Source organism: Gymnogyps californianus, chromosome 7, assembly GCF_018139145.2.
Source record: "Gymnogyps californianus isolate 813 chromosome 7, ASM1813914v2, whole genome shotgun sequence".
NCBI lineage: Eukaryota > Metazoa > Chordata > Aves > Accipitriformes > Cathartidae > Gymnogyps > Gymnogyps californianus.
In genome coordinates, this window is record NC_059477.1 from 30,478,242 (window position 1) to 30,494,600 (window position 16,359).

Here is a 16,359-nt window from a genome sequence, read left to right on the forward strand (position 1 = left end):
CAAAGTCACTTGGAGGGGGTTATTGCTCTTCAAAACCAATCTTTGTGCCTCTAGTGACTTAGAGCTTCAGAAGGACTTTGTCTTCAAGATCTTTCTGGTTCTGCCTTAAGGAAGGCACCTCTTGGTCCTGCTCAGGGTTTTAGGGGTTCTCCAGGATGACTTCAAGGAGGCGGTGAAAGCAAAGGGCACAGTAACATGGAGAATGATGCTGTCTCTCTTACCACAGTGGGTATATGAGCACATCTATTGTGATATGAAGGCAATAGCTCTTCCAACAGCAGCTGGTTTTACTTCTGTTCGTGCTGGTGTCTGATACCAGTCAGCTGCTTTGTGAACCAACAGCACCCACTGGAACTGAGCACCCTGACTGCGCAGCAGCATGGTTCTGTGAATTTGCTTTCTTACCTTCCTGCCTCTCTCCTCCCCTTCCCCCCCAGTTTCTACAATGCTTTCACTTGTAGACGGCAATATAGGATCAGGCTGCTTTTCATTTCCATCACTTTTCCCTGCTGTGACTGAATCTGTTGCAATTAAATTTTAATTGAGATGCACACTGCTTAAATAGACACAAGACAGCTACAGCTATTGCTAATTAATTTTCTTCCAAAATGACAACATTTAATAATTATATTCCATGTCACTTACATTATTTATACAAGTTTAACTCTGGGAATTTTTTTAAAGACATGTCAGCTGTGAAAGTGCTTTATGGTGTTAATCTCCTGTAAGGCAATTGTGATTAACTTGAGAAGTGAAAGTATGTTTATTGTGCATTTAGTAAAATAGCATGTAGCTCTGCAAGTTGCAAGAAAGATTGAGATGTTTCTATGAAAAGGTGATAGTGTTTCTGGTTACAGCATTCAAATCTAGAGAAGCCCTAATGATAATAATTTGTGTTTCTGTATCATCTTTGATCTGAAGATCTCTAAGTACTTTCTGCCTCTGAATGAACAAGCTCACGCCTTATGACAGAGATTCCTTCCCAGTTTCTCACTTCACCTTGCATAGCACAAAGAGATCATCCACTGTGCCAGCTTGCAAACTTCCTTGCCCTCTGCTACCTTGCTCTAATACCAGGCAAAGAAAATGACCTTTTCGTATTTTAGTCTGAAGAATCCATCACTGGTCGCTGTCAGGCAGGGTGTTGGATGAGCGGGACCATTTGTCTGTTGCAGCGTGACAGTCCTTAGGCAGTGCTGTGACAATTTGGGGAGTCTGTCTGTGTGAGAATACGTAATTGCTGCATCATGGCATGACTTGGTGTTTGCGGAGAGGCGCATCGTCAACTTCCGAACTTCAAACGTTCACCAAACAGGTAGAAACTTCTCGGGACAGCTGTGAGGAGAATTTTTCCACCCTCTCCTGTGGGGGTGCACAACGGTGACGCTCCCTCCGCAGAACAAAGGAGCTGGCTATGGAAGGTGAGATGCATCAGCCCTGGGGATTTACTGGTAGAACAGGAAGCTTTGGGAAGGACTGGAGAATTAGAGAGCTTTTTTTTTCTCAGCAAGGGTCCTGTCTAAGGTGAAAGTGAAAGCTGGAAGCTACAGCAGAGGGATTTTGTGGGTCAGAGAAACAAATGTGGGAGGGAGGGACAGATGAGACTTTTTGATCCCTCAGAGGACCCAAGACCAATAAAGTCAAAACTAGATGAGAAAAGTGACTGCAAGTATCTGGTTGTACATATTTCCTCTGCTAGCATAGAGTAACTCTTTAGAAACCTCCGCACCTTTCTGGTTGTCACTATCATGTATCAGTGCAAAGTTAAGCTGCTCTGGGAACAGAGCTCTGGAAAACTGTGTGTTTGCATTTATTAATGACGTTGGAGATTAGTACTGATATTGCAGAGCAGAATTAGTTGGATGGTGCAGCCCCCTTCCAGGAAGGCACAACAGAGAAATTTTCCAAGGACAGCATGAAAAGCAATTGTGCTGTGTGCTGCTGTGATCAGAGGAGGTTAAGATGTTGTGGATGTAGAGGGCTGATCAACAGGGCAATTGAAGTGTCTCAGCCAAAGGAAATTTGATTAAATGTGTTAAATGGGTGTATAGTGAAACTCTCTTGTTGGATATATGGGACTATTATATACTATTCACCTCATATAAATTTCAGTGTCTTCTTGAAGCTAGTCATTTTGGTTCCTTTTATAGTGAATATATAGCAAAAAAGTACCTCCAGAACCATTTCACTCTGTGTTGAGATGGATTTGAATGAAAGGCTGTCTGACTGGTCATCGGTCTATCCTCATGTACTGTCATGGAAGCAAAATTGCATTAAAAAAAACCCTTTTCATTGTTACTTCACTTTATTTTCCCCTCAACTTTGACAATAGCAAAACAGATTGGGCAATAATTAGTTCTATTTTGGTGTCTCTTTGGTTTCTTGTGCACTGTTGCACAGTGGTAGGGTTAGATATTTCAGGAAACTGCATCTTGGGTTTTTCAGAAGTAATGGAAACTTTTTGCACCTTATTTTATCACTTCTCTCAGTAGGTTGTAGCTTATTCTACTCTCCTCCTAAGCAGGTACTGCAGTTAATTATATACAGATTTTTGTGTTATCAGTAATACAGTCACAATTCTTGGCAAAGACACAGTGTCTGGGTAGCACAGCGAGGTGGGACAATGGTGCGTGCAGCCCTCTTTCTCCCCAGTGGGCCTGTCCTGGGAGCCGAGGGCTGCTCCATTGCACCTGACGAGACAGGAATCATTTATTCCTCTAACAAATAGACCTCTTCCTCTGTGTGTTTTCCCTGAAGTTATTTACACATGATGTTGTTTGCTTTGAGGTCTCGCACGCACTGTAATTTGCATATGGTGCTGGAGTTACTGACGGTTTGTTCCTTTGATTGCTGATTCTCACGGTCCTGAAATATGCCTTTATCTGCCAGTGCAGTTGTGTAGCTGTAGGGGCTGTGACCTGGAAGGCCACAGGTCTGGTAAAAGCTGGAAGAGCTTTCTCCAAGATGCACGGTATGAGTGGCCGTGTCCAGGTCCCAACCAAAAGACAGGGCAGGAGCCACGTGGCTTTGGGTCTGTTTTGTATTACTGCACTGGCCAGCAAAAGGGAAGGCTTAAACATTAATGAATGTTCACAGCTACCAGTCCTCTGCTCTAAAAATCTCAGTGGGGTGCAGTGATGAAAAGCCAACCCTGTGTGTGCTTCAGGTCCGTTTCTCTGAAGGTATTTGCCTGGATATATTCACATAAACAAAGACTGATCTTTGGTTACAAGAGTGCTAAGGGAAGACATCTAATGTTTTCTCAGTATGCCACTAATGATTTGGGGATGGCCAACAATTTTTGTTTTCAAAAGATACATTTTATCTAACTGTTTTTCTAATAAACATTTTATAAGTTAGCAATAAATCTCTGAAAATCTGAGTTTGCAGTGGAGATATTGGCTCCAAAATAGCAAGTGTGGTCAGCTGTCTCACATATAACGCATGAAAGGCTGGGAAAAGCCCAACGGGACAAAGTGGTACCAAATGTTGGGTAGCTGTGGACATGGTTTAAAGACAAGAAATTGTGTGGGCATCTATAGCTGGTCACATGTCCCCTGTCCCTGTGCCTTCAGTTCTATGAAAGTTTGGGCTCAAATGGATGACTGTAGAGATGGGAGATAACATGGTTAATTTCTGCAGTAGAGAAAAACCTAACTTGCTTTTCAGTCAACTGCTAGGTTATGACAGCAATTAGGATGAATACTTGGAGAGGTGTTTCAGTATTTCTAGTGTATAATTTTGAATGTCGAGGTGCCCTGACACTGTGTGTTATGCAGAGAGCAAGGGGATAGAAGAAATATGCTCTTTCTCTTAGTGAGGGACAAGTGAGTTATGATAAATGAGGTATGCAAATGATTATTCCCTTACTTGAGGAAAAATACAGTGCAGAGACAGTTAACTGAAGAACCCTAGTATTTCTCCTAAAATCAGAACAATGGATCCTAACAGATGTGTTCACTGGTTCCTGATTTTCTGAGGGGATCTGATTCTCATCTTGGAGACCTGTAACAGAACAGAAGGCACTGCAAGTCAATAGTTTCATTGGTAAAAACTAGTTATGAATGAGACTGGGAGAGGATGAATATCTCTGGTCTGTATGACCAAACTGACTCAAAGAACACATATTTAGGCCTTGATTGAAGAAAGTGCATATGCATTTGCTGAAGTCTCCCTGAAGCCAATGAGATTGAAAGCATAGTGTTGTAGGCTTTGAAGGGCTTTGAAAGAGGAGACAATGGTTGAGGCAAAACAAAAGAGCATGCCATCAAAGGATGCAAAGCAAAGTGACAGGAACAAAGTGACAAGCTAGGAAAACGCTCTTTGCTCCCACATTCTGAATGGCTGTGAAATCAGCTTTGTACTCATTAGAGCCAATGTAAAGGAACTTGCTGTAAATGAAAATGAATGGCTTAGAGGCTGGTGTTTTGAGTTCAGATGTGTAGGTGAGTGGCAGGAAGCTCAAGGAAGCACCAAACTCTGAGACATTGTGCAGAAGGAAGAAGCAGGAGTCAGAGGTGGCCTAGAGGCAAAATCTTACAGTGAGGTTAGAGGAACCTGAGGACCACCCCAGGTTTCAGACTTGAGTAACAAACAAGATGCTATCCACCTCTACAGTGTTTGGCATCCTTTGCCACCTTCTAACCACGGCCAGACTGCTGTGAGAAGATATTTGAGAGGCAGACTGAGGTTTCTATGTGGTTGGAGGGAATCAGGTCTGAACTAGGTCGACCTATGAGTAAAACGTAGGGAAGATTTAGTGGAGAGAAATCCCAGAGGCAACTGGGTACAAAAGATTGGATACAGCTTAGCTGTGAACAAGGAGGAAGATGGAAAGAGAGTTACAGGCACAAGTGGGATTTTGTTTTTAGAGAGAGGCAGACCAAAGCAGACTGGGTTTGTGAGGAAAAAGAGCAGAAAAAAGAGAGAAAGGGCAAGGAAAGCAAGAAAAGTGGCTGTAACATGGTTTAGAAGATGGTTGTGGAGGAGTGAGGTGATGAGAGGAGAAGAGCAAATGAAACTTTAGGAGCAGGGAGGGAGTTGTAGATGGGAGGTAAAAGACTTATCTTGTTTTGACTGTTTTCTCTAGGAAGAACTCAACAAGCTTGCGTGCAGAAAAAGAGATACAGAGATAGAATATAATTATCATATGCATTAATATACAACAGAAATAATGTGCAATAACTACAAGGCAAATAATGACTATTACTAGCAGTACTAAAAAGCTATATATATACGTGTGTGTGTGTGTGTATACACACAGGCTTCTATACAAGGGTTTGGTCCTGAAGAATTTATATTAATCGTTTGCATTTTGTCTTAAATTAGATAGTATCAAGGAACAAAAGCAAACAAGGAGGAAGTATTTACAGGGTCTTCTCAGGCTAGCCTTAATGATTTGAATCTTATGTAATGAAATAGTAAAAAACATCTTTTTTCTGCGTGTTGTCTAGTGGCCACAGCAGTCACTGTGCCCTGAAGTTTGGTATAGCCTCTGAATAGCTGTGGGGACCCAACAAGAGTGAATGTGGTTTCCAGTGCTCAGTCCCTGGCCTGATTACCACCAAACACAGCTCTTTTGCTTCAGTTGCTTCAGCTGCCCACTTGCATACACACAACGTGGTTCCTAAACCATTCCTCTGAGCCATAGCAACCTGCCAACATTTGCTAAAAGTTTACTGCTAGCCTGGGTTTTGTTCCAGTAAGTTTTGTGGACATGAGATGTGCTGGCATGTCAGCCCAGCTGCTTTTGTGTGTGAAACAGGTACTGCAGGGCAGCGGAGGATCAGACCTCCTCATATTTCCAGTCTTCTATAGGCTGTGGAGACACCACTGCTGGGGTTGAGAAGGGAGGTTTTTCCCTCAGCCTTTATAACAAGAGAATGAAATAAATTACAATGTTATTTCTTTCCTTTTTTGATGCTGGCAGCTACTTGCCAGACCAAGAAACCAAGTCAGTTCTTGTAGGCTACCAAGTAAAAATTGCATGAAATTCTGTTGGTGAACGGTTTTATATCTGTCTCAGTCATCAAAATACTTGTAGCACAGTAGACATAACTGCATAGTAAAGGAATGTATACTCGGCAACATTGCCATTGGCAGGACATAAACACCTTAGAGTTTATCAGTGTTCTGGGAGATGTTTATTACTTGAGTCTTACTAAGTCCTTATCACAAAAGAAAAAAACAGAGGAGTAGGAAGGTAGAAGTTAGTTTTGCTTATCAGCAGAGACAGGCATGTAAGATTCAATTATTACAAATGCAGATGTTTTGATCTGTGAAGGTATGGCAAATCAACCATTTATAACACTGATGTATAGGTGCATAAGATCACAGAAGATCAAGGTGCTAATCTAGTCTAACTTTCTCTATAACACCATCAGAGGACTTTCCTGTACTTAAACCCATCCACGTCCAGTGATGAGTCTTAGACTACAGCAGATCTTCTGGAAAACTATCTGAACAAAATGTCAGCTCTGCAGTGCTAGAGAGTCTGTCACCAGCCTGAATCCAGTGCTCTTCTCTGTTGAAACTGGGAGCCTTGTTTCTAGTCTGAATTCCTCTAGTTTAACTTCTAGCTCTCAGTCTTTGGTATTGGTATTAGGTAACTGTAATTGGTTTAGCCATAGATTCTTGTAAAGTCCCTTACCTCTGGGTCAAAAATCATCTGTTATCAGATTTTTGTTGATTACATATGTATTAATATTACTGATCAAGTCATCCTGCAAGCACCTCTCTTTTGAGCTCTCATTTTTCTCATGGATAGCACTGGAGTCTTTGCAATTTTCATCTTTCTGCTTGAACTGTGGACACCAGAGCTGGGCGTAGTGTTCCATTAACAGTCAATTCAGGGTTAGACAGAGAGGCATTATAACCTCCCAAATTCTGCGTAGACAAACACATTTTGTTTTAGTTGTTTGGATACCAGGAACCTCCATAGAGCTTCTCAACCACTGTTTGCCACCACTGTCATCTCCAGTTAGTGTTTCTAAAAACGCAGTCTTCATTTTCATCAATTGTTTTCCAGATGTGTGGCCTTGTATGTGGTTGCTTTAAAATACATAATGTTTGTATCTAGCCCATCTAGGGATAGAGGGCAGGTCACTGGTACAAAGCAATCATCTTTATTTACTGTGTCTGCAGTCATTTGTTACTGACAAACTTTGTGACTTTGTATTTGTTTCCAATCACTGATATGCAAAACGACTATAGTTCTCCAATCATATGAATGTTTCCACCAGATTCAGTAATACCGGTCAGGACTAATTCGTGTACTAAATGAGCTATTCCACTTCTTGTTTATTACTCAGGTTCGCAGCGTTAGAGTCTACACAATTAAGGAATCTCTTCTCTTTGAGTCCCTTGGTACTTTGATTAATTTTAATTTTGACATCTTGATTTCTGGCTAAATGAGTGCTCATTTTCACCCTTGTCTTTTGTCATTAGCTTAATACCCTCCTGAATACTTCAGCCTGTCTCCTGAAAGACTTATTCCCTTCCACTGAAATGACAGCCAGCCACATTGTACAGTCTCTTTTCTCTGTAGAAGATGGACCTGCACTGCTGAAACTGAGGGTCTCTGCCTTTCACCGCCGACTTAACTGTTAATTTTTGGAATCATATATAGCCCTGCAACTTGAGTCGTGGCTCGCAGAAATGAGCACTGTTCAGAGTATTAATTTCATTCTCCCTCATACAAAGTTCCTTGCAAGGACTCTTGGTCGTTCTTGAATCTTTCTTGACCGGTGTGCTTGTGTCCTTGCAGACTAGGCTGCGTTTCAGTTCATGGGTACGTCCCATATAGCTCTGTCCTCTCCTACTACATCAGTTGTCAGATATTTCAACAGTTTTGGGGTTTGCAAAAGCTCTGTTACTTGTGAGCATGAGGCTGGACTCAATGACCTCCATAGGTCCCTTCCAACCCCAAATACTCTATGATCCTGTCAGAAACTCTTCTCCCATTCCCATCTGGATGAATTTTTCTCCATTCTCCCGTTTATGAACTGCCAACCATTTTATGTGGTCTGCATCCTGCCTTCAGCTGGCAACTGTAGTCTTATAAAGACAATATGTGTTTCTACCCAGTGTGGAATAGCAGCTTGTGTGGTGTATGTGTTCAGCTGAGGAAAATGAGCCAATTGAAGTGTTGCTTTTTTGTTTTTAATTACACTCTTGTTTCCTTCCCAGGCTTCTCTCTTCTACTTACTTACACGTGTGCCTCCAGAGGGAGGATTCAATAGACGGATGAACTGTAATGTTTAAAAATAAACCAAAATTTTGTACTGAAACATGTTCTGAAAGAACCCAGTTGCTATAGGGATTTTTGCAAGGATGCAGTCCTTCATCTTTCATTGCTCAAAATAAAGGTTTTCCTTCCTTGAGCCAAAGGAGGGTTTTCTTATCCAAGCTTTGGAGCCTGTTCAATGTCATCTGGATGGACTAGTCACTACAAGACAATATTACTCATCCCATCCCTACATAAAGCAAACCCATTAAACTTCACTGCATGTGGTTTGTATTTGGGGTTTCATTCATGAGAGTTGAAAGTGCCCAAACTACTGCAGCACGGAAGTGAAACCCTGAGAGGATTCTCCTTCAGTCACCACCAGCCAACAAAACATTCACTTCCACCTTCTCAAAGGCTCCCTCAAATCTGATTTCAAGGCAGCTCTTCTCCTCTTAGCCAAATCTCCTGCGTTGACACTCATCCGCTCTGTGGAACCTGAATGAACATCTCTGTTCAGAATCAGAGTTTCTGCTCCACTTGTAGTACGTGCAACTTACTTTCTTAGTATCTTTTACTCATAAACCTGCTGAAAAGTCAATAGGTTAATTATTACTGATTTGGAATTAGAGTCTAATTTTGTTGTAAACAGTTTAACTGCTGGTCCTCCACCCTGGTCTTAATATAGTCTGTGTTTAGCTGTTACCCACCCTGGTATATCTGCCAAGCACCACAGATGTTTTATCTGACATGTTAGTTATTAACAGTTTCTGCTCTTGTTGGAGCATGAAGACTTGATGAAGGGTTTTTCTTGGTTTCTTCTTTTTCATTTTTTTTTCTTTTTCTATTCTGGTGTGCAAAGGTTTCCTAAAATGGAAACAATACTTTTTCATTAGATATATGCGTGCATATATAGGTAATATTTGTCTTTTTTTTTTTTTTTTTCTTTTTTCCTTTTTGGAAAAAAACCAGAAAATTCTGTAACAGGAAATTGAAAACTTCTTTGGGTTTACATCAACAAAACAAACTTAGACAAGTCTTTTGCCAAAGTTCTTTCACCCTTACAACAAAAACAAATAAACAAAAACCAAGTGAAGATTCATGGACCAGTTATAATAGTGACGCATCACTTTTGAGCAATTTTTGTTTACCTGGTAGCATCCTCCCATATTTTTGCAGCATGTTAACACAGAGTCTGAATGCAGGAGTGTCTTGATTATCTTCTTTGACGTTTTTTCGCATGTTGGAATTCGCATAGTAAAAATTTTCTCATGATAAGACACGTAGGATTGGCTTTGTAAAAGTACAAGCATGACTTTGTTTTCCTGTTCCACCACAAAAGGCTCTTCCCTCCAGCCCCCACTCCTCCATCTTCTCAGTTCTTCCAAAGTAAGAAACAAAGATAACTTCTGAGAGAGAGGAGGGAAAGCCATGTACCCCAGCCTGCATGTCTCAGCATGGACCAATGCCGAATCTGTGTCTGGCTTTGAGCTTTTATGTCTGCTCATATGTTTTGATGATGTATTATAATTGTTTATAACCCAGCATCTGAAAGATAATTTCTGTTCAAGGCTCTAAGGCTGGCAACTTGAAAATATACTTGAAGTGGGGAAATGATTCAAATTTATCTGATATTTTATAAATTGGTCTTATTTGTAAGGAAGCAGCAACATTAAAGTGACATTAGTGTTTGTGAAAAATAGGAACAGCAGACTAAACCCAAAGAACGGGTGAAATGTGAGTTCCTTTATTCAATATCATCTCCTTTCCAATAACCATGGCCCAGAAAGTAAATGGCTTTAAAAAGGGAAAAACCATTTATGTTTCAATTCAGTGGCCTCATTGTTGTCACTGGTGCCATGGAGTGTCCTAGGATAGCCTGGCCTCTGGTTGGCATTTCTGAAGGATGCATGTCTCCTGTAGGTCCTGTGCCACATCTGTCAGCCGTGCCAAGGACCAGGGGTCCCAATGTGCTGGGTGCCCTTGTGCAGACACTGGCATTGCACCCTTGCTGTCCAGGGCCTGTTAGTGTGTGGTCCCTGCTGGAAGATCTCCAAGGAGCATCCAGCTGGTGAATGCTAGTTCTGGAGCAGGTAGCTGAATACTTAAAGACTTTCCATATGGTGATAATTTCTGATCACTACCACTAACTCTACTGGCCTTGTTTGATATAAGTGGAAGGCCGCTGTGGTCAGTGTCAGTGTAAGGAGGGACAGCACTTATGACTCTTTCTGAGGTGTATCTGATGTTGTGTCCTTTCGTATGCCTGGCACCATGTGAAGCAGTGGATTGTATCCTTGTGTCTAGGTACTCCAGCTACAAACAGTGATAGAGCACGCTGGAGGGCTGCATTCCTCAGAGCTGTTTGCAGGGCATATTTCTTCCATCAGAGACCCTTGTGTCTCTCCATTTTGCTTCCCTGCAAGTTCCCTGAATGTTTTCTGTCTCTCTTCCCTCTGTACCATGCCTCCCTGTCCTGTCCCTGCCATGCTAGACATCATGCTGTGCCTTCCCTTGCCCCAGCAGGGCTATGTATCTCCATCTCCCATGATACCAGGTCTGTCTGCAGCCTCTTTCTTCCTCTTTCCTGTGCTGCTCTTTTTCTCTCTCCACAGGATTTGCCCTTGCCTGCCTTGTGCCTGTACTTCCATTTACTCATATTCTTCAGTAAGGTCTTATCTACTCTAGTCTGTAAGGTCATCCCTCTTTCCCCTTATTTCTTCTCTGTCTTCCAAACTTTTCTCCATCTTCAGGACCCCCCTGCTCTTTCCACATCCAACCAGTCATCCTTGTAAACATCCCTCCTTCCCTCATGCCTCCTTCCCATCATGCATTTTTCCATGCTTTGCCTCCTTGCTTTACCTCCCTGGGCAGAGTTGTGCCCATTGGTGCCTGGAATATCCCCAGATCTTCTGGAGCTGGTTGGAGGTGATGTTCTGAAGTTATCACATTACAGAGAAGCACTGCCAAGCACCAGGCAGTCCTGGGTGCACTTTGACCCCTCACAGTAAGGCAAGAGTGGCTTCTTCCTCGTGCTTTTGGTTTACCATTGCCATATGGAAATGGCAGATGGTGTTGATCAGGAAGTTAATCTAGAAGCGTATCCGTTTCATGCTGTACGTGAAAGATCTGTTCATTAAACTTAGAACTCTAATTTAAAGCCAATTAACAGAGTGATTTGAAGAGACTTGTTGTTTTTGAAGTTCAAAAGAGATGCGAAGTCTCTGATTTCAGCCTTTGTACATTCCAGAACCTGTATAACTATTGCAGTGTTGCCAACTCTCCTGGGTTTTTTTGTCTCTCTTCCCCTCCCCCACCTTTTCTTTTTCTTTTTTCCCTCTTCATTTTTTTGACTGATGCAACTTTTGCCACAGGCTGGAACTGTTTGGTGAAGCCTTATGAACGCCCAGTTTTCTTAATAATTTTAGCCCTGCATTTGGGGGTGGGTGGGCAGAACTTGCGTGTCTTTCTATCCTCTTTGCTGAAAGCCAGCCCAGCTCCCTCCTCCCTCCCTTCAGCAGCCCAGTATTGCTCTTCTCTAAACAGGAGTTGGGGAAGGAGGTAGAAAAACGGAGGAAGCCCTGAGCAGCTCTGTGCCCTCCTAACACCACTTCTGTCAGCATGGGGTTGTTTCTGCTTCCTTTCCTCCCTCCCCATAACGTCTCCCAGAAGCTGGTAGGGACCCACCACAGAAGCTTTCTCAAGCTTGGAAGGGGCAGCAGGGGCCTCCAGACAGACAGCTACTGCTCTACACGTGCACGCCCCAGTGTACAGCTCTAATTTCCATGTGTAATCAACCCTGTAGGATTGGCCCAAGCAGACCATTCCAAAGAAATGTCAAGATGGGAAACCTTGTGTCAGGAGGACCCCAAAAGGTGATTAGTTCTGAATTAATATTTATGCTGCTTTTACCTGAGACTGATATTCTTTAAACACTTGTAGGTCGTTCAGCAACAGACAGCGTGTTTGGATAGTCCCAACATTTAGTAGCAGCATGTGTACAGAAAAAACTTTCTTTAGTAATTTGAAGCTGTTGCTGATATAAAAGAAAATAGACGGGTCAAGTTTTGCTGTGGTATAGAGCCTATGACTTCACCAGGTTAACTGCTGCTACTTCCGTGTAATTGAGAACACAATTTGGCTCAAACCCTGGGAGACTGAAAAGGATCACAGCAGCCACTGTATTAAGCCAATGTTCAAAACAGTTGGCTCACACTGAATTTCATAAGCAGATCATGTATTCAGAAGGCTTTAGCTGTATGACACAGTCCACTGCAAAAGAAGAGATGGTGGGAGTATCTCTTTGTTTATCTCAACTAAAACAGCACGCCAGGAAAAGCTGTCAAACAAGGTGTTGTACCTACGTGGGGGGCGATGTGGCAGAACAGATAAAGTATCTCCCTGTGGGTGCATGAGGACAAACCTGGCAAGAGCTGTGCGAAGGCTGCCCTCGGTTATCCCAGCTCCCATCAGCCATGCCGGGAGCCAGCAGCAGTGGGGCTTCATCCTGACTGTGCTGTGGCAGAGGTGATGCTGGTGTCAGCAGCCAACACACCTCCATCGTGTCCCCTTGGGGGTGATGGCACCTCGCTGGCACTGCGTGGGCTGTGCATGAGGAGGTCAGGTAGAGATGGATTTAAAACGAAGGAGAGGATATACATCGGTCTGAGAAAGCCAAAATATTCACAAAAGCAGAATGGCTGCTGGAAGCCTCCTTTGGAAATCCTGTCCTGCTGCTCCGCGGGGCTGCTGGGCATGAAGGCAGCATTCAGTGACTGTGGTGGCTTCTGGAGGATTGGACCCATGTCACAACATCACCGGCGGCGCCTGCCTTCTGCCAGGGAGGCTTGCTCCCGCGCTGCTACTTAGTCTTTGAGAAGAGGTCGCCAAAAATGGTGATTCATGTTTCACAGAAAAGCTTGGGGGGCAGAAATCTATGTTTTCTGCTCTGTCTAGGGGAGGAGAAGGGGGTTTCCTGATGAAAGAAAAATCCCGAAGAAGGAAATAATGCGTTTTCAAGAAAAGCGTGTGCGGGGGGTATGGCTGATGAGTATCTGTTCATTCCCAAGTTTGCTGGCAGTCCCGCTCAGGCTGATGCCCTCCAAAAGAGACAGGCATTTTGGGACAGCACTTTCAACCATTCCTCGAGCACTTAGCAGGAGGGATTGTTTTATTAGGAAAGTTTACGGCTTCTTGTTTTCCCTCAAAGCCAAATGTGACTTTGTTGTTTTTAATTCTGTTGGGATTTCTCCCTTTTAATATACAACGCAGCTGTTAAAATAGCTGGGGTTGTCTAGGGCAAATCATATAGCACTTTCCTTGTTCAGATCTCAGATGGCTGCCTTTTTAGTGTCGCTGCAGAATTATATTACAGGGCATATGAATAGTGCTGGTATTAGTGTCAAAATCAATTACCCAACCTTCCTCCTGCAGAGAAAGCTACAAACCTTAGGAACAATCTGAGTAATCCATTGTGGGTTTCTAATTCTGAGTAATGACGGAGGGCAGAGACTTGTGCTTGAATAAGTGCACAGGGTCTTTCTCCGTATAGTCACTCCTAAATGCATGCTCTTTACAGGAAAAAGCAGGCTCCCTGTGAAACCCTTTTTCATGCCAAATGGCTCGCTGCTAAGATTAATCTGTCATTGAATTTATAAATTCTGTGTGGCACAGAGCAGCGGAAAAAGTTTAGCATTGAACAGAAAGCAAACTATGTATTGCTTAAAAAATGAATGTTGTGCTCCTGGATGGTGTGGATTGACTGCCTCCATCAATATATCTTCTTATACTGATAATAAAAATACTTCCATAGCCTTGTGCCTCCGAGGATCTCAAAGCACTTTGCAAACAGGGCAAAGTACTATTTCCTATTTTATGGCTGTGGAAACCAGCTGCAAGAGAGGTTAAGCTTTTTGCCCAGGGACACAGAGGAGACTGTAGCAGAGCCAAGATGGGAATCTAAATCTCCAGAGCTCCAGCGCTGTGTCCTGGTCACACACTGCACCAAAGCACAGTGGGGGAGTCTGCTGGTCACCAACTCTCAGCCATCGTTCAAGAAACCTGAGCAGGTGGGATACGAAATCAGTGGTTTTTGTTCCTTCGCTCCCTGGTCTCTGTCCTGGTCTGTGGGAGGAGCAGACAGTGCTGAGCACGGCAGGATCTGGCCAGGGAGGATGCTTGTGTCCACCTGAGCTGGGATGGTCAGCTCTGGTTGTGGGTGGCTGTGGAAGGAGAATGACTTTTGGTTGCTGCTGACTTGGGGAAAAGTTCAGAGCCTCGCATCCTGCCTGCTCTGCCCCAAGCACTTTTACAAAGCAAAAATAATTATATACTTATTACCCTAAATCCTGTAAGATTATAGTAGTTGCATTCTTTTATTTTTTTTTCCTAATCCAGTAGTTGAGAAGGATTTACCTGTTTAATACAATCATTTATTAGAAACAGTTGATTTTTTTTTTTAAATTCATAATTCATCTGAAAAGAGAGCATACAGCTACAAAGGCCAGATTTTCAAATACAGGCCTGATCTCTTGTCAAATTCCAGTTGGATAAATGACACATCTGAAAAAAGGGGTCCTACTGAGGTGTCTGTGGCAGGGATTTAGAGATCTCACTTCAGGCACCTCTCTGGAAAAAAGCATGGCTCTAGCCTGCATGTTTCACAGGAGAACAATTTCTGTTACTAGTTTCGTCCTTCCCCTCCCTGGCTGCTGTGCTCTGCAGCCTGCAGCCCCCCAAGGAAGCTCCCTCACGCATGAGGCTGCCCCCAGGGTCAGGGTAACGGGGGAGGGAGAAGGCTGGGAGGGGTGCGAGGGCGAGTCTGGTTTCAAACAAAAGTGTAAAGCCTTGAAAGGAGGGACTAAGAAGAAACAGGTGGGAGGCTAGTAATATAGCCTCTGAAGTTTATTTGCTTAACGAACAGAAGCCCAGGCTGTCAGACCTAGGTCAAATACTCCTCCAGTTTGAGTGTATTTATTTCATACGTGGTCTGTAACCCAACCTGATTTCTGGATTAAACCACTGTAAAGTCCTGGCCCCCAGGAACCCACCCCATGTTTGCCATCAAGCCTAGCACATGCTGGGGCAGGACCTCGAGGGGCCACCTTGGTATTCACTGGAGCCTTGTGTCACCAGTAAAGCCTGTAATTGTGGGTCCCATCATTTCCAATGCAAGCTTTGCTGTTTACAGCTGCAAATCGTGACTGCAGATCCATCACTTAATTGTCCCATTAATGTGAGCCATGCCTGAAGGCTCCTGGGATAAGCTGCTTGGGCTGCAGCACACAGCTGCTCAGTGGGCCACCATCCTGCTGGAGGCCAGGCAGTGGTGACAATGCTGGAGGACCACATCCACCATGCGCCAGGTCTGTCTGGGGTGCCAGCAAGGGTAGCTGTATATTTATAGGAAAGTTTTAAAGTAGTTCAGAGGAGGAAGTGGTTTAGGACAGCCTGTCTTGAACAGCGGTGCAACACAGAGGGTCTCCAACAGTGACTGCGAGGGAGTCTGGGAGCACAGGGCCACACGCTGGCTGCACTGAGCCGTGGAGTTCATCGTGTAGTAGGGAAAGAGGGTCTTCGCTCTCCTGCTTGTCTGTCCTGAAGTAACAGCACAAAAACTGCTTGAAAACCAACAAAATAGTGAGAGGGGGAAAAAAACCCAGTCACAAAATGAAGTGCTTACACCAGGGTCATGAACAGCTCAAGGGTAAAAGCTACAGATCACACATGGGAGTTCTTAAAATCTTCATGTGCTTTAAAGTTTTTAGGAGAGTTAACTTCTTAATCCAAGATGTTCAGGAGTCAGTTAATCCTCCAGAGTGAAGGGAGGGAAGTCTGAGCTGGCACAATGGCAGTAAAACTACCTGCATACAAAAAAAAAAATTTCTGGTTTCCCAGAAATTTTTTGGCTGATCCCATTAATTCCAGTAAGGTAAACAGCCAGTGTGCTCCAGAGTATCTCAGGAGCTGAAAAATTTGCATCTGAAAATTTGCATGTGAAAAATTGCAGATCTGCATTAAAATTAGAAAGGAAAGGAAGAATTAGCAGTGGGTTTTCCCAAGACCAGCCTGAGGCCAGTAGTGGCAGGTAACTGTGTGGGTTCTGTGAAAATAGGAGTCACGTAGAGACATCTGTA

General features: G+C 43.4%; 1 protein-coding gene across 1 annotated transcript in view; it reads left to right on the forward strand.

Moving 5' to 3' along the window:
- The window catches only part of GLI2 (GLI family zinc finger 2), a 196,039-nt gene that overhangs the window by 34,521 nt on the left and 145,159 nt on the right, over positions 1 to 16,359 (forward strand). The gene's annotated exons all lie outside the window — the stretch shown is intronic.